This window comes from Abramis brama (genome assembly GCF_963993115.1).
Source record: "Abramis brama genome assembly, chromosome: 9".
Classification (NCBI taxonomy): Eukaryota; Metazoa; Chordata; class Actinopteri; order Cypriniformes; family Leuciscidae; genus Abramis; species Abramis brama.
Genome location: NC_139971.1, coordinates 37486163 through 37505303, shown reverse-complemented (window position 1 = coordinate 37505303; position 19141 = coordinate 37486163).

Genomic DNA, 19141 nt, shown 5'->3' with positions numbered 1-19141 from the left:
CTCAAACACCTAAAAAAAATGATTTGTCCATTTTATATTTCATGTCATTTTACTTGAGAGCATCAGTTGTAATAAAACAACATTTGAGAAAATGTTGGGCATTGAATTTTATAACAGACATCAGACTAATGATTCACAGTGGGTGGATTTTCATATCTAGTTACAAACCCAATACTTCTAAACCTCCGCTTATTGTGCATTTATTCATGTAAAGTACAGCAGCTGAGTCTCTGTGTGTGTTTATGCAAATTAACCTCTTCATGGACTAATAATCTAAACCCTCTTCCATGTTTGATAATTCCAGTCTTTCCTGATTCAAGCTTATAGCATACTGTGTGAGCAAAGGTGTGGGATTAGACCATTCTTGCTGAAGGCCTGTCTGAAATTTACATTGGATTTGCAATTCCTCATTCAGATGAACTGTCCAAAAGAGCGACTTTAATTACTTACAGCTTCTTGTATACATGAAACATTATTATGTTCAATTTATTTAAAGTCACACAATCGGAGAGAATCAGTTTTGCAATATCCAAATGTGAGGGAAACACAAGAAATACTAAAATTGCCATCAGTAATTGATGATTTTACATTTTGAATTTATTTAATGTGTCTAACAAATTGATAAAAAATGTTTTTTTTTTAAAAATCATTAGAATTGCTTTTAAACACATGCTTTTAAATATTTTTGCATATTAAACTAATCAAATAGGTCAACATGCTGGATAAAACTGCTGCATGCTTATTACAAGCAGTGGCACACATATATTCACATTCAATTCAATTTATATTTATTTGTATAGCGCTTTTCACAATATATATCGTTTCAAAGCAACTTTACAGAAAATGCATGTTTCTACTTTACAATTAAAGTAATTGGTTATCAGAGTTGACTGTGTCCAAGTACGTCCATATGTCCAGAAATGTACAGTTCTAAGATAATGCGTAATAAGTCATTGAGTTAGCTAACATCATGTATTCATTTAGGCAGAAACAATGATCTCATTAAAGCAGTTTATTACAAGTTGATCATAATGATTACAATATATAGAAAATTTAGCAGTTGTGTATGTTGAATCATAGTTGGCTTCATCTGAAGTCCTCGATATCTTGCAATCAGCCTTAGCACATTAAACTTGATTCGATTTTATTTCATTTCAGTAATACCCTTCATGGTGAGGCAGAGGTCTTCAGCGCTCTACAATGAGTGTTTCTTCCTCTGCAACCCAGATGTGCTGTTGAATCCCAGAGGAGGCCGGAGGAAGAGAGAGGTTGAGACACTTTGATTCCCTTCTTGCATATTCATGGATGGTTTTCAGACACGTCAATTATTCAGCTGGATGGATTTTCTTAAGGAACCTCCCACTGAACTGCTCACCTTGAACTGTGAGTGATTTAATGCCACTTCAGTAGCCAATAGGATAATCTTCAAAGGAATGTGTTTGGCTCTTTCTGAACAAAGGCCACTGAATCTCTCTTTTTTCTCATCTCTCTTTTTTTTTTCTTCAAACCATTCTGCTATTTTACAGTTGGTTCATGGTTGTCTCGCAGACATGCCATGTGGAAATATGAGTTAATACCTGTTTGTTATTGCCGTGTGATATCATGTCAAGCTTAAGGCAAAATTCAGTATGCAAAAGATCGTCGTTAAAAAATATATTAATTATTTTCAATTAGCCCTACCCAGCAAACGTGGCTCAACCAATGGTGTTGGGGCTATCCTACAGTTTTTACTCTAAGGAGCTATACTTAATAAAAAATAAACGTTTTTCGAAGTTGTAAATAAAACAAAGATTATTGGAGTATGTTTTTACAAGAAAATACTACTTCCGTATTCAATATTTCATAGTTTGATTCAGTGATTTTAAATAATATTTTTGACTTAAATACTGTAAATCAATTTTTTTCAGTGCATAATTGTATGACTATTGAACACTTGTCACTGCAGTGCAAAAACATTCTAAATTTCTAAGTTTAGTAAACTTGAAATGTGAAGTTATATTAAAGTGACATTATTTTGATATTTGAGTTATCTCAGCAAATGAAATCTGGGAGAGTTATTCTATTGCGAAATTTTAAGTTGTGATAGCTAATTGAAAAAAAAAAAGTTTTTACAGGCAGTAACTTTAAGGGACAACTTTGTATGTACCATTAATAAAAGACAAAGCTATTCCTAAATGTACACATTTTTTTGCATTTATAGAGTGGTGCAGGTATGACATATTTTTGTAGGCCACCCGTTAGCATCACCCTGGTTCCCTTGACAAAAACCCAGTTTTTTTTTTAATAATTATTATTATTTATTTATTTTTCACAATCTATCACAAATTACCACACATGAATTTTAAGCATAAATACAATTGACAAAAAACCCCATTTTTTTATATAATTATTATTATTTTTTTCTTTCACAATCGATCACAAATTACCACAACTTGAATTTTAAACATAAATACAATTGACAAAAAATACAATTAAGTAAAAAGCGAAGCGCAGTCTATAAACAAACTACACCACGATCAAATGACTTCAACGTCGCCATATCTAAGCTTCCGTCAAGCACCAGCGGACTAGTTTTCCTTTTACCTGTTCGGTCGGATGGTCCCTGCAACTTCTGTAGTTCTATTTAGCCACTTGTTAGAAACTGCCATTTACAAGACCAGTAAAAGCTTTAGCAGTAAAGCTTCACAAGAGATGTATTTTTGATCGTAGAATAAATCATTATTTCAAGCATTTAACCAAAAACCCATAAAAACCCCATGACTTCAGGACGATGGAACAAAGTGCTATTAATGCTAACTGGTTTCCTGGTTTCGGCCTACAAAAATACGTCATCCCTGCACCACTCTATTATGACAGTGAATAGACGTGCGTTTAGCAATCTGTCTTGAGATGGTATAACCACTGTCCTTTGTGAGACCCAGCTTTCATTAGACATCATTAGACATCTGCGGAGGAACCGTTACAAAAGGGAAAGATGAGACCATTACTTTTTCATATTCCCTTCAGGAAGGAAACGCTTGAGCTACTTTGCTGTAGAGCCACAAGCTGTGCAGCGAGAAGGCAGAATCAAACTCCCCAGCCTTTCACAAACAGCTGCTTGTAGTGCCACTAGATGATTTTTGGTGGGAAGGGGGTGGAAACTGCTCCTTGCATTTCTCAATGTGCTTGAAAATGTTATCAGTTCAGCGTTAATGCATGTGTCTCACTTTCCATTACCCGTCCCTTTATCGCTGTGTGTATATCAACGAGAAACCGCCGCTGAATTTAAATGAGACGTCCTGTTGCTTGTTGCTTATGTCTGTTAGTGGGAATTTTCTGAAAGGGTAATCTGTACTTTTCATCCCTTGTTTGGAAGGGATGAACCTTTTTTTCTCTCATGACTGAATCGTAAAAAAAAGAAATATGAACACTTTACAATAAGGTTCAAATTCGTTAATAGTACATTAGGTATCAAAAAATGAATTATGGAGAACGATTTTACAGCATTTATTAATATAGTGTTCATTTAAATATGAATCATTTGCAAACTCATATTCGTTCATAATGTTAACTTGAAATGTAAAAAGAAAAATATTAATATAGCCTACATTGCAGTTCAAAAGATTTATTTTCTAAAGAAATTATTACATTTATTCAGCACAGATGGATCCATTTGACAGTAAAAATTACAGTAAAGAAGACTAAATTGTTACAGAAGATTTCTGCTTCAAATAAATTATCCTCTTTTTGGGGGGGGGAAATATATCCTGGAAATCATAGTTTCCACCAAAATGCTGCAGCAATGTTTCTTGAGCATCAAATCAGCATATTATAATAATTTCTGAAGGATCATGTGACACTGAAGACTGGAGTAATGATGCTGAAAATTCAGCTGTGACATCACTTAAAATATATGGTAACACTTTACATTAAGGTTCATTAGTTAACATTAGTTAATGTATTAACACTAACAATGATTTACAGTATTTATTCATCTTTGTTAATGTTAGTTATTAAAAATCCTCATGTTCATGTTAGTCACAGTGTAACTAATGTTAACAAATACAACCTTTGATTTTAATAGTGTATTAGTAAATGTTGAAATTAACATTAACTCACATTAATTAATGCTGTTGAAGTATTTTTCATTCTTAGTTCATGTTAACTAAGGTTGTTAACTAATGAAACCTAAAACTTATAATAATTTAAATTAGAATATTATTATTTTTTTAAGTTTTACTGTTTTTTTTTTTTTTTTTTATGTGGGTGAGCATAAGAGATCCGGTTACACTTAATTTTACAGTGTCCTTGTTACATACTGAATGTTACATGTACTTAACAGAAAATTATGCATAAATTGAGTACATGCAACTAACCCTAAACCCAACCATAATCCTAACCCTAACAATATAGTAAGTACATGTTGTTAATTAATATTACTCAGTACTTAAATGTAAAATTACGCTGTAACAAGTTAAAGTGTAACCAGAGGTTCTTTCAAAAACATGACGTCAGGATGTCAGATTGTAATAAAGTTCTGTAGATGCCCCCACTTTAGTCTGTCATTAAACTATTATAGCATGAATATGCAGCCAATCGATTGTCGGTAGACTTTAATTTTCGTTTGTCTGTGACTGTGATTTCATGCTTTGCTTTTATATGTGAGCTGAATTTGACTCTAGATATTTGGCATATGTGCATGCTTGAGGGAAAAGAAACAAATGAATAATTCATGGCATAAATATGGTAAGTGCTTTCAAATGGTCCCTAAGCTACTGCAATTCCCCTGCTCCCTTACTTAATACTCACTCGTATGTACGTTTCATGCTTGATTGATTCACTACAATACTGCCATTATTTTATTATTAAAGGGATAGTTTACCCCAAAACATTAATAACTCACCCTCATGTACTTCCGAACACAAATGAAAATCTTTTTCTCTCAATATTGTTTTTATTAAATCTGAGAGCTTTCTGTCCCTCCATTGACAGCTTTACGCAACTGACACTTTGACGCTTCAAAAGTAATACATATTAAAGGTCCCGTATTATGCCCCTTTTCACAAGATGTAAAATAAGTCTCTGATGTCTGATGTGTGTGTATGTGAAGTTTCAGCTCAAAATACCCAACAGATCATTTTTTACAGCATGTTTAAATTGTCATTTTTTGGGGCTCAGAAAAACGCGCTGTTTTAGTGTGTGCCCTTTAAATGCAAATAAGCTGCTGCTGGACGACACAGGGGGCGGAGCTTCATGAGCTCGCGCTCAGTCTCTCAGGACAATCTCATCTCACGGAATGATGATAATATCAGAAACTCTCAGTAACTGTACGTTCACACCGCCGCCGGCGAGAGCGGCAAAATTCGCTCTCGCCGCCCTGCCACCGACGCCGTAGAAAGATTCGGGGACGCTCTGACGTAGATTAGATTAGAATGCGTGATTTAAAAAAAAAACTTTATTTAAAGGGGCCGCAAAAACCGTAGCTGCAATTGGTCAAAATCATTATTATTTTGAGCCAATGAATTGCATTCCCGCTGAAAAAACAAGCGTTTTTAGTTCAAAGAAGTTCTAGCGCGAAAATGTTGCCTATAAATAGTGTTGCGCGGCTTTTTCTAATCAAACTGACAACACTATGGATGACAAGTCGTACAATAACGGGAAACCCGCAACAGAAATTATGAATTTTTCCTCCATTTTGCTTAGGAACCAAAGTTTACAGGATTGTGTTCTCTTGTATCCTCTCAGGCGGAGGACTTCTACATTCCGATTGGTTGCCGCTGGTTGCCGCCGAACCGCGTCATAGCTTATTACCATAAAGTTGACTTGATTTCAACTCTTCTCGCCGCTCTCGCCGTCCAAGATGCGCCGCGCCGCCCTCGCCGGAGGTCGCCGCCGGCTCTCATTGAAAATGAATGGCTTCCGGCCACTTTGACGCTCTCGCCGCCGGCGGTGTGAACGCACAGTTACGATGTTCATTTCGAGTCGGACAATAACGCCTACAGAGTCAGAGTGCTGTATAGAGATGAAACAGGTATAGTTTAGTAGTTTAATTACGGTTATTATAACGTATTTGTCATCTGCTTGTATGTGTCCATTATTTATTAATAGCCTACAAGTCTGCTGTCAGAATGATGCTCAGACATATACTGATGAGTTTAATAAAGTTTATTGTACATCACGCATTGAACTTTGAGCTTTGTAATTTTACAGATATTATTTATGCTCTAACAGCAACATTACACACTAACTAAAGTTTGAAACATGGGATCACGAAGAACGGGACCTTTAATTGAGCGGATTAGTCAAAATTTTCTGAAGAGTCTTGATCGCTTTATATGATGAACAGATCGAATTTAGTTTTTTTTTTCACACATAAACATTCATCAACTCACATCAGGTGTCGTAAACTGAAGCTCAAGCATGTTCGCTTGACGTGCGAGAACCAATGAGATTCATTCTTTTGTTACGCAGCACGTTTGAGCTTCAGCAAGAACCAATGAGGTTCACTCTCGTGTGTTAAGCAGGTTCGGTTGAGCTTCTGTTTATGTTCGCTGATCAATGTTCATACTGTATGTGAATAAAAGCCTAAATTCAATTGTTTCATCATATAGTAAAGCGATCAAGTCTGTTCAGAAAATTTGGACTAAACCTCTCAATCCATATGGATTAGTTTTATACACTCTCTTTATGAACTTTTTGAAGCGTCACAGTGGTAGTTGCGTAGCTGTCAATGGAGGGACAGAAATCGCTCAGATTTCATCAAAAAGATCTTCATTTGTGTTCCAAAGATGAATGAAAGTCTTATGGGTGAGTAATTAGAATTTTTATTTTTGAGTGAACTATCCCTTTAAACACTGTAAATTAATGCAGACATGCAACATGATGAGGTCAACACACAAGCTTTAACAAAGGAGGGAAAATCTCGTTCACATTGTTGGAATTGCGAGATCTTTAACAGATCACTCGGAGACTTTTTTTCCCTTTTAACCTGCCAGTAAAACTTGTGACCAGGAATTGGCTGGACGGTTTCAGATTTATCTTTCTCTGGTCAGATGAATACAGGAATGCATTTAGCAGTGCTGTTCATTATAATGTAGAGTGGAGCAACTTTTGTATTTTCTACATTTCTCTCAGAGGACACATTTACCCTATTTGAATTGCAATGTCCCTGACTGTATCCACAGAGAGAACTATTTAACATTTATAAATATCTCTAGAATGTCACTGGTTGAATGAGAGCCGAGGCAGTTGCCATGACAGAAGGGCGAGTACATGTCTGGCTTGCATTGTTTTAAAAGACAAATGAAATCAAGGAGCCTTTTCCTTCTTTAGAGCTGCACAGGATGTGAGCCAATGGGTGTATGCAAAATGCCAAATACAAACTAGCAAAACAATTTCAAAAACAAACTACAGGAGTATTTTCTAACTATGCTGAAAACATATAATAAGCTTTAATAATAATAAAATGTTATAATAATAAAATGTATTATAATCTTTTTCCGTGTCGTTAGAAAATGCAACAATATAGGACACACACATAATAGATACACAGACACATGTGTATAAAATAATAAATAAAATAAAATAGTTATTTCTAAAGCTACTTTTTGTAATGTCCATTTGATGCTTTTCTCATTTAACACAATGATGACTTTAAATGATCTTTGGGGGGTAAATATGATGTGATTAATTTGCAATTAATTAGATTAATTAATCTTCATATAATGTAATTAATTAGATTAAACATTTTAATCACTTGAGACACACACACATGCACACACACACACACATATATATATATACATTCAACATAGAATTTATTACACATGCCTCAATTTATACTTGCCTCAATAATCTGGCCTTGATGATTCCAGGTAGCTTTATAGCACTTTTTAAGTTGCACTGCTTACAACTGTGTCACTTTGAGTAAAAGATGTGGCTCCTGTCATGACCTGACAGAAATGTATGTTTGCCCTTCAATGCATTCTTGTGTACCCATTCTACCAATGGGTTTGTAATGAATTGAGAGGTGGCACGGCACCCTGTCTCCAAACTGCTGTCACAGTCAGGCCTGTGAAAGCACCGTCAGCAGCTTTTCAACTCTAGCTCAATTTATTGGGGTTTTCCAGAGCGAGACCCTCTGAATTGCTAAACATGCAGTTTATTTTCTCCATCGCTATCCATGATGGTAAACTCACCAATCTGTGCCAGCAGAAAGAACAGAGGCCTTTTAGTGCATTTTATGTGCTCTTGAAAGGAGGTTATGGCATTGTCTGTCCCTTGCTATAAAATCAATCATGCCCATAAAGCTGTATCAGTCAGGGAGAGGACAGCATACATACAGTGAGGAAAATAAGTATTTGAACACCCTGCTATTTTGCAAGTTCTCCCACTTGGAAATCATGGAGGGGTCTGAAATTGTCATCGTAGGTGCATGTCCACTGTGAGAGACATAATCTAAAAAAAAAAATCCAGAAATCACAATATATGATTTTTTAACTATTTATTTGTATGATACAGCTGCAAATAAGTATTTGAACACCTGTCTATCAGCTAGAATTCTGACCCTCAAAGACCTGTTAGTCTGCCTTTAAAATGTCCACCTCCAATCCATTTATTATCCTAAATTAGATGCACCTGTTTGAGGTCGTTAGCTGCATAAAGACACCTGTCCACCCCATACAATCAGTAAGAATCCAACTACTAACATGGCCAAGACCAAAGAGCTGTCCAAAGACACTAGAGACAAAATTGTACACCTCCACAAGGCTGGAAAGGGCTACGGGGAAATTGCCAAGCAGCTTGGTGAAAAAAGGTCCACTGTTGGAGCAATCATTAGAAAATGGAAGAAGCTAAACATGACTGTCAATCTCCCTCGGACTGGGGCTCCATGCAAGATCTCACCTTGTGGGGTCTCAATGATCCTAAGAAAGGTGAGAAATCAGCCCAGAACTACACGGGAGGAGCTGGTCAATGACCTGAAAAGAATTGGGACCACCGTTTCCAAGGTTACTGTTGGTAATACACTAAGACGTCATGGTTTGAAATCATGCATGGCACCGAAGGTTCCCCTGCTTAAACCAGCACATGTCAAGGCCCGTCTTAAGTTTGCCAATGACCATTTGGATGATCCAGAGGAGTCATGGGAGAAAGTCATGTGGTCAGATGAGACCAAAATATAACTTTTTGGTCATAATTCCACTAAACGTGTTTGGAGGAAGAAGAATGATGAGTACCATCCCAAGAACACCATCCCTACTGTGAAGCATGGGGGTGGTAGCATCATGCTTTGGGGGTGTTTTTCTGCACATGGGACAGGGCGACTGCACTGCATTAAGGAGAGGATGACCGGGGCCATGTATTGCGAGATTTTGGGGAACAACCTCCTTCCCTCAGTTAGAGCATTGAAGATGGGTCGAGGCTGGGTCTTCCAACATGACAATGACCCGAAGCACACAGCCAGGATGGAGTGGCTCTGTAAGAAACATATCAAGGTTCTGGCGTGGCCTAGCCAGTCTCCAAACCTAAACCCAATAGAGAATCTTTGGAGGGAGCTCAAACTCCGTGTTTCTCAGCGACAGCCCAGAAACCTGACTGATCTAGAGAAGATCTGTGTGGAGGAGTGGGCCAAAATCCCTCCTGCAGTGTGTGCAAACCTGGTGAAAAACTACAGGAAACGTTTGACCTCTGTAATTGCAAACAAAGGCTACTGTACCAAATATTAACATTGATTTTCTCAGGTGTTTAAATACTTATTTGCAGCTGTATCATACAAATAAATAGTTAAAAAATCATACATTGTGATTTCTGGATTTTTTTTTTTAGATTATGTCTCTCACAGTGGACATGCACCTACGATGACAATTTCAGACCCCTCCATGATTTCTAAGTGGGAGAACTTGCAAAATAGCAGAGTGTTCAAATACTTATTTTCCTCACTGTATGTAGTATCAAGCTCTCAGAATAAACTTTAGATGTGGTCAGTAATAACAGTATATGATTTGTCTGAACTGTTTGGTTTTCTCTCTGTTTTAAAGGGTTATGTAAATTTTCATGCTCCATAATATTTGAAATATAGACTAGATACAATTTTTATTCAAAATATCAATTATTTTTTATTACAATGTCTTGATTATATGTAGTATTATATTATGCATATTCACATCACAGCATATTTCTAAAAGTCAGGTATACAGTTTTGATAGGAATTACATCACACAAGCCCAAGCATTTTTTAAGGTTTACGAAGGTTTTCAAAAGGTGCATCTGAAATGACCCACATAGATTAAGTTTAGTTATTTTATTACTCTAAAAAAACACATTCTATATTGAACCTTAGGGCTTTTGACTCAATTTAAAAGAACACTTTATGCCAGAAATCCATAAAATGATGGAATGATGGCCATAATGGGAACCCCGAAAATATGAAGCGCCTGACAGAACCTTTCTAAGAATGAATCACAGCAATAAACCGACAAGTCATTTGGATCTACAGTACATACCCTTATGAATTTTTAAGCAGCCTATTGCTTGCGCTTTGGCACTTCTCCATTTTGAACTCTTAATTACAGGTAGAAATAAACAGAGGGAGAATTTCAATCATTCTGAATGGCAAAATAACTCCATGTGTAAAGTTTAAGATTCCTGTGAGTAGGCCCTTGTGTGAAGATATTTGACAGCATGTCTGTTTATTTCTTGTTGCCAGCTTTTACAACGCCTGGGTGGGAAAGTTTAATTAAAGGGATTACTTACCCAGTGAAATTTAAAACTGGGGATTGATCCAGCACTCGCAGTATGGCAATGCAAGAGTGCAGAAGCACCAACGGTGACAGCTCAGCGCTAGTCTTTTTCTACCAGCTTTTCATCATTCATGAAGTTTCATTACCCAAATCTTTTAATCATAAAGTGCAATTTTAGACTGTCAGTGCTTGGAAATCAAAGCACAAATCACGCTCATGAGAAAGTGCCCAGCTAATGATCGCTAATCCTGTGTCACTTCTATGGTCATGATACAGACATCACATCAAAATCTGGATTATTAAAGTCAGTTTGCAGTGTAAGGGACAGGGCATTATACAGTGGCGTTGGGCTTTAAAGGCTGTCATTTTGAGGACAGTTTAGCTGTCAAACGATGCATCAAACCAAGTAAATCGCTCCCGGATATGGATGGTGATTTGTGTGCTAAATTAGCAATGTGCAGAATCTGCAGACTTTTTGCATTATCTGTCCTGATTTAGAGGGATATTCTGTGGATTGGGTTTAAAGTGTGTTAAATGAAGCTACTCGATAATGTTTACATGACAGATTGACCATGTAATCGGGTTTCATAAGTAAAAACTCAATCATTTTCTCTGTAAGGAAATTGATTTTGAACAATAACTTACAAACTTTTAAAGTCAGCCCTGCTGTGAGCTACAAGGTTGTTAATCGATGATATTTGCTTCCCGTTAGCCCACATTATTCCAACTTATTTTTAAAATAATCATGTTGACTGAACAGCATGGTGAAAATCCACCAATCAGAGAGTCTAAAAAAGCTAGCTCCGCCTACTCCCATGAAGCACTTCGAATGACGTAATCAAGTTGATCTTCCTATATGCTCTCAAAATACTTAGATATATATATGTATATTTGTATATACAGACCCTTTCCAAAAAATTTGAATATCATGGAAAAGTTTATTTATTTCCATAATTCCATTCAAAACGTTAAACTTCCATAGATTATAGATTCATTACATTTACATTTAGTCATTTAGCAGACGCTTTTGTCCAAAGCGACGTACAGATTAGGACTAAATTAAATACTTGAATACTTGATTCAGGGCCCACAACTTAAACGATTTCAAGTATTTAGTTGTTTATTTGTACATAATTTGGGCTTCCAGCTCATAAAACCCACGAAAACAGGATTTCAAAAAATTAGAATATTACATGAAATCACACAGTAATTACACAGTGATACCATGGTCATTGAACCTGGTTTTGGTTCTTTTGGCAGTGTGGGCAGGTGCAAATCCTGCTGGAAAATGAAGGAAGCATCTCCATAAAGCTTGTCTGCTGAAGGAAGCATGAAGTGCTCTGAAAATGTCCTGGTAGACGGCTGCGTTGACTCTGGATTTAATAAAGCACAGTGGACCAAAGTCCTCTTTTCTGATGAGAGCAAATTTTGCATCTCATTTGGAAACCAAGGTCCCAGAGTCTGGAGGAAGAATGGAGAGGCGCACAATCCAAGATGCTTGAAGTCCAGTGTGAAGTTTTCACAGTCTGTGTTGGTTTGGGGAGCCATGTCATCGGCTGGTGTTGGTCCACTGTGCTGTCCACTCAACGCAGCCGTCTACCAGGACATTTCCAGAGCACTTCATGCTTCCTTCAGCAGACAAGCTTTATGGAGATGCTTCCTTCATTTTCCAGCAGGATTTGCACCTGCCCACACTGCCAAAATAACCAAAACCAGGTTCAATGACCATGGTATCACTGTGTAATTACTGTGATTTCATGTAATATTCTAATTTTTTGAAATCCTGTTTTCGTGGGTTTTATGAGCTGGAAGCCCAAATTATGTACAAATAAACAACTAAATACTTGAAATCGTTTAAGTTGTGGGCCCTGAATCTATAATCTATAGAAGTTTAACGTTTTGAATGGAATTATGGAAATAAATAAACTTCTCCATGATATTCACATTTTTTGGAAAGGGTCTGTATATATGTGCATATTTTACTTGAAATATATAGTTTTTACATAAAATCAGCTTTTTAAAAAGAGTATACTTGTATATTTCTTCACAGTTTTTAATTCGATTATTAAAAAAATAATAATAATAGTTCTTTCTTCACTGATTCACAGCTCTATTTTAAATATGTGGCAGTTATAGTTGCTGGTGGTTTGTTGTGTTTGTTTGTTGCAGAAATAATGCTACTTCCTCCCAACTGGTAACAAAATTAATAACTTGAACAGTCCAGAAGAGGGATTTGAAACTAATGCCACATGTCCAATAACTTCAGTTGCAGATTTCATAGAAATAGGAGATTGGGAGGATTATGGGAATATGTGACACTATGACATGTCAGTCTGTTGCTGCGTGTCAGTTTATATTAATGTTTGTGCTATTTGTGTTGCTGCGGCTTTTCTCCCTCTTACTTGCAGATGGTGAGTTCACATATAATAAATAGCTTTATTAGACAATGGCTAAACTTGTCCGGCCTGTTTTGTAGCATAAAACCGCACCTGTAGAAGATTCCTTGTCACTTTTCAATGACACCTTTCAGTTTAGTCTTTTCTGCTTTTGCTGGTTTACTGAGGGAATCAATAGGCAGAGGCCTTCCCATCCCTTTTAAGCTTGTGTTGCTTGCTTGCACCAGTGTGTGGCTTTATTGTTTTTCCCAGAAGTAAAGGTGCAGATCCTGCTCTGAGTCAACAATTTGGTATGCATGGTAGGAGCTTCCAGGAAAGCAGTTTGTTCCAGTTTATTGAACCCCTGAATACATACTACATAACACCCACAGAACTACCGATGCCATTTTGGATTGTGAATGTTTAATGTCATTCTTTCTTTCTGAGAGCATGAGACAGCATAACCCATCACTTTACATGTGGAAGGCTCTATATTTGAAACCCTCTCGCTATAGTGCCACTGAAGTTTTAAAGCACATGGTCTGTCTATTGATACTGGGGTAAAATTAGATGGCAGAGGTCTCAGTGTGTGTGTGTGTGTGTGTGAGTAAGTGTTGAACACAGAACAGATACTGATGCTCTATTAATAGCTAGGACAGTAAAACTGAAAAAAGAGCGTTGTCTGACATTTTCTCAGTCAACATCTGCTAAGCCTTTAAATGCCAGTGTGATATCTTTATAATCATTGTTTCCCAAGGGTGCTGTTGCTTTTTTGCAGAGGTATTAGCATGTCTGTTTGGGAGTACAAGGCTGGACCCTGAGGTTATTAGACCTCGTGTATTTTTTTTTTTTATATGGTATTTTTTTTTATTTGTTTGTGTGTGTGTGTGTGTGTGTGTGTGTGTGTGTGTGTGTGTGTGTGTGTGTGTGTGAAGTTGTACTTGTTGATTTTTCTTTCAACCCTCAGACACATGAGGAGGTTCTAGAGTGGCATACATATTGAAGTACAAGAGGCAGAAGCTAATCAATGAGATCTACTTAATATCATTCTCTAATAACTGAATTATTTGCATATATATATGTGCACAGAAAAAGTTCTCGTGCACAGTTTCCATCAAATTCGCTATTTAATATATATATTTTTATTTTATTTTTATTAATGAAACTGCCTTCCAGCAGTTAGTATTTTGCAAAAAACACATGCACACCTGGTCATTATAAGGGCTTTCTATACAATCTAACAATTGTGTAGCTTAACTGCCATTCCCAACTCTTTTCCATCATGGGATAGTAAGCGGTTACACTTTATTTGAATGTGTCCCTGATACAGTGTAATTTTAAGTACTGAGCAATAATACTTAACTATGTATGTAATGTACTTACTATATGGATTAGGGTTTGGTTTAGGGTTAGTTGCATGTAATTATGCCTAATTTATAGTTATTACTATAGTAAATACATGTAACATGTAACATACTACTCTTTTCACATACTGTTTTTCTCCTACCACGTATGTAGGGAAGTATGCATATATTCAGTGCTGATTCAGTTCCGTTGTAAAGATCATCAATTATTAAATTAGTTAATTTCATCTATAAAGCAGTTCTGCAAAAAATTATGTCATTGTCCAGCTCAGTTCAGTTTCTAATACAACAGCGTCAGTACAGTCAGATCAATAATATTAAGTGTCCCCAAATAAGCAAGCCAGAGGTGACAGTGGCAAGGAACCTAAACACCAGGCTCAGTTCTTCTCTGGCCAATGGGCAAACTTGGTGTGATTTATTCAGGCTGCATCACAAGTCAAAATTCAGATCGGAATTTAGATCGGAATCGGTAGCATTCAAATATTCATCCCAGTTTCAAGACACAATATTTGTTTCAAGGCCACCACTAGCATGCGTTTTACACATGGTTTCATTTGGTTCCAAATGTTTCACTATAACTTGTGAAAATGTGGCTTATGCGTTCATGATCAATGGAATCTAGGGATCTTGCAAGTTGCAACAAGGTATCTACTAAATGCTGGCATCTGGAGACATCACATATGTTCTGTCTCCAGGTGAAACTCCAGCCTGCTGGTTAGAGTAATTATGTTGCGCCACGGGTCACATTCCTCTGCACCTGCCTGACAGCTTCAAGTATACAGCACTGAAATATTGAGAAATCTAGACCAGGCAGTGTTTCCTAACATTTTTTTGTCTCATATATACAGTCTGCGCCCACAAGCCCATGAGTAAGACTCAAATTAGGCACAATGATGCCAAACCATCAATTTGTTCCTGTTATAATTTGTTCCCATTTGTACCAAAACAGTGCATTTATTTGAAAACTACAGTGCCACTTTTCATTATGAAGCAAAAGACAGGCCATTTAATTAAATGTAAATTGATTTTAGCTGTGGGAGCGTGTTTTTCATTTGTGCTTACCAATAAAATATAGGGCCACTGGTGTTGTCATAATATCATGCAGTTTGTGCACCATAAAGCACATTAGTGTAATGAGCAAGCCTTCGTTGTGCATGGAGAAGTCATTAGAGCCGATAGAGCCCGCTGCTGACTGCCTTCCCCATAATGTGTGCTGTCAATGAAGTGCTTAGATATGTACTAATGTATCTGGAAACACATTGCATTCTTCTGATTTTGTTATCTCTCAACTGCCAACCTGTAAAATATTAAGATATGACAAAGTCTATAGAATGTTTCAATTTAATGTGAAGATTCTATAAATATAAGAAAACCTATTGGAATTTTGCTGTTAAATAATTTACTAATCATTAAAAAAAAAAAATGCTGTTCAATAATATTGAATTGGTTATCTCTGAAAAGGAAACAGAATCTGTAAAAATATGTATATATTAATATGTGCAGACATAATATAATCAGTTCTATGAGAACGGAAACATGTCAAGTATTTTGTATCTCTTTGTTTGTATAAAGGGAGTTTCCATGGAATGCAGCGTGGAAATAACTTCAGGAGAGCAGGGAGTGTGTGTGTATCTGTTATTTTGGTCACTTGGCGGTCATCATTTTATGCATGCAGTAATAGATGCATATTTGCCTTGCCAAATAATATAGGGTCTTTTGATACAGTTTATGTAATGTAATTACATAGACACACCTTTAATTCTTTAGGAGACATCAGTTTCAAATCACAGACTCAGAGCTGGTCTGATTAGTATATTGTGCATTTAGTGAGATGTAGTGGTAATTTGTAGGTTAACTAATGTATATGTTGACGTTTACATCACATAACCAGCTCTAAATGTATAGGTTTTTTTTAGCATAGTAAAATTCTCAATAGGAGCACTCGGGTACGAATCCCGTAAAACATGAGTCATGATTAACAAACTCAAATTTAAAAAAAATTGGTTGCTTAAGCAAATGCATTTTTATCTCACGTTTGCTTTTGTTAACACAAAAAGATTTAGTGTATGTGGTAGGCTATATAGGTTGCATGCCATACAGCAACCAACTTAATAAAACGTTGCCAGATTCACGTTCAGATTCTGTTTCGAATTAAACTGAAAAAGCCTTTTTGAGCACTAATTTTACGACTGTGCAAAAAGCAATGTAATGTCGTTTTGCAGAAATGTCGCCACTGGCGACATGTTTTTCCAATGAGCCTTGGTTTCACTTGTGTCTTTTTAGTTGAAAACACGCTAAATCTCACCTTTCAGACTGATCCAGCTAATGTGCATAAGCATTCAAGACTATACAAACAGGCAATGACTTTATGAAAAAGGCAGTAAGCTATTTTCATCTGCCATTTTCATTTTTATGAGTGGCCCATATAAAAACATAGGCTAATTGTTGATAGTAGCTTTTGCAATATAATTTCTACGATAGTTCCCAACAAAAAATTAATGCAGGTTTTTTTTTTTTTTATCACATTTCTTCTCAAATCCACATGAAAAATGCATGGGCCATATGGAACGTTGTCAGAGGGGTTGCTTATACTGTAAAGATGCTCCCCCCCCCCCCCAGCAAGTCACTTTAATGCATGTTTTGCATCTACTAATGGATGCTAACATGTCAAGTCTCTGCCTATGATTTAGAGTTTTTTCCATGATGCACTATGTGTGCATGAAAGAATTGCATGGTGAATCTATGCATATGTTATGCAATTGGGGGAAAATCTGTTTTTTTGGGGATTATATTCAGTTTTAAAGCTGTATTTTGATGCTTTTTTGTCCTATTAGGGTTGAACCCACAGTGGTTTAATCAGAATCAGAATCAGAATGAGTGCCAAGTATATTTGCACATACGAGGAATGACAACGACAGTTGACGGTAGCCATTGACTTCCATAGTAGGAAAGAAAAAATACTGGAAGTCAATGGCTATCAACTGTCTGGTTACCAACATTCTTCAAAATATCTTCTTTACAACAGAAGAAAGAAACTCATACAGGTTTGGAACAACATGGTGAGTAAATGATGCCTTTAACTATTCGACTCTTTACCATTGATTCTACCTAAACAAGACATCCATGCATGTTAAATAATCATAAAAGTTGAGCAAAGAAAACAGGTCTTCATAACTTAACAGCTGCTGTATGTTTGCCATGGCAACCAAACACCGCAGTGTGTGAGTGTGAAAAGCATCAGCCTCTTCTCTAGCACTGTACCTAGAATGCGTCAGAATTTCACACTCTTCTTCCTCAAAATTCTGACCAGAACAGTGTTCACACAGTCCCCACAGCTGAGAAAAAAAAAGCTTGTCCCTCAAAACTTTAGCTGAGTCATGAAGTAAGCTGTTAAACATGTTAAGTCAACTTGAAATTAAATAGCTTAATATATTTATGATGAATCATCTTCACATCCTGTTGATAATAATTCAGCATAAAAAGTTTAAAGGTTGCAAACCCATTAGGCAATACAGTATGTGAACTGGTTATACAATCTTACAACGTAGGCTATCACTATGATTCCACTGAGAACTTAGTTCAAAAGAAGGATTTTCAGTCTTTTAGTCTACGTATCCCCAAATATGATCTTCCTCATGCCAGGGACCCCAGTTAAAGACAGCTATCATCATGTATAAAGGTCAAATTTAGACAGTTTAGACTATAAAAATTATATTATAAACACACAAAAAATATTATTTGGAAAATACTTAGTTTCTACTTGCTAGTTCTGTTAAATGTATTAGTTTTTTGTTTGATTTTTTAATTTTTTTAATCAACATGCAACATGCAGAGTTTGCAAATGTCCCTTGGCAGGCATGTCACATGACATATCCAAACAAATATATCTTGTTCTTCTAACCTCAACTTTTAATTTAATTTGTGCTTGCTCAGTTTGCCTGTACTTGATAGAGTTCTAAGCAGAAACATGTAGATGGCTGTATGACATGTATGACCACCACACTTGCGCCTGTATTAGCTGTTTCAGCAAGTACGTGCTCTTAGACAGCTTTAAATGCAGCAGCCGCAAAAGGTCAGTTTAAGAGTGATGTAAAACTAACATTTTTTTATTATTTATTTAAATCAAATTATTTGAAGTCAAAAGCATTCATTAATTTTGCCAGTTTTTGTATCGACACTTTTCTATGTTTAGACACCAGTATGGAAACCCATGGTTTAAAAATGAAAAATTAGTAGTTGTCTTTATTTATTCATGTTATTTCATACCCATGCGCTGTTATTGTTTTTTTGTTTTTTTTGTAAAGCACCAAACATTTTTAAAACAAAAACTTTTCCTTGAAGAAAATGGCCATTAAAAGTATGTGTAGGCTTACTGTAAATATGTTTGTACTGTATGTATTGTATGTATGTAGGCATGTTTGTACTTTATGTATGAACTGTAGTATGTACTGTAGGCTACTATCTACTGTATGCATGTATGTATTTAAAGGCAGGGTAGGTAGAAATGGTCTAAAAATTTTATTTTTCAAATTTGTTTAAACTTTATGTACATATCAATACATAATTAAAATGTAAGTACTCTGAAAAAGAAAGTATCAAAATCGAGTGTCTGTAGACCTCTCACGACTGTTTTAAAGACATCTCATTATTTCCATTCACTCCAACCCCTCATTTCTGTGCTTCT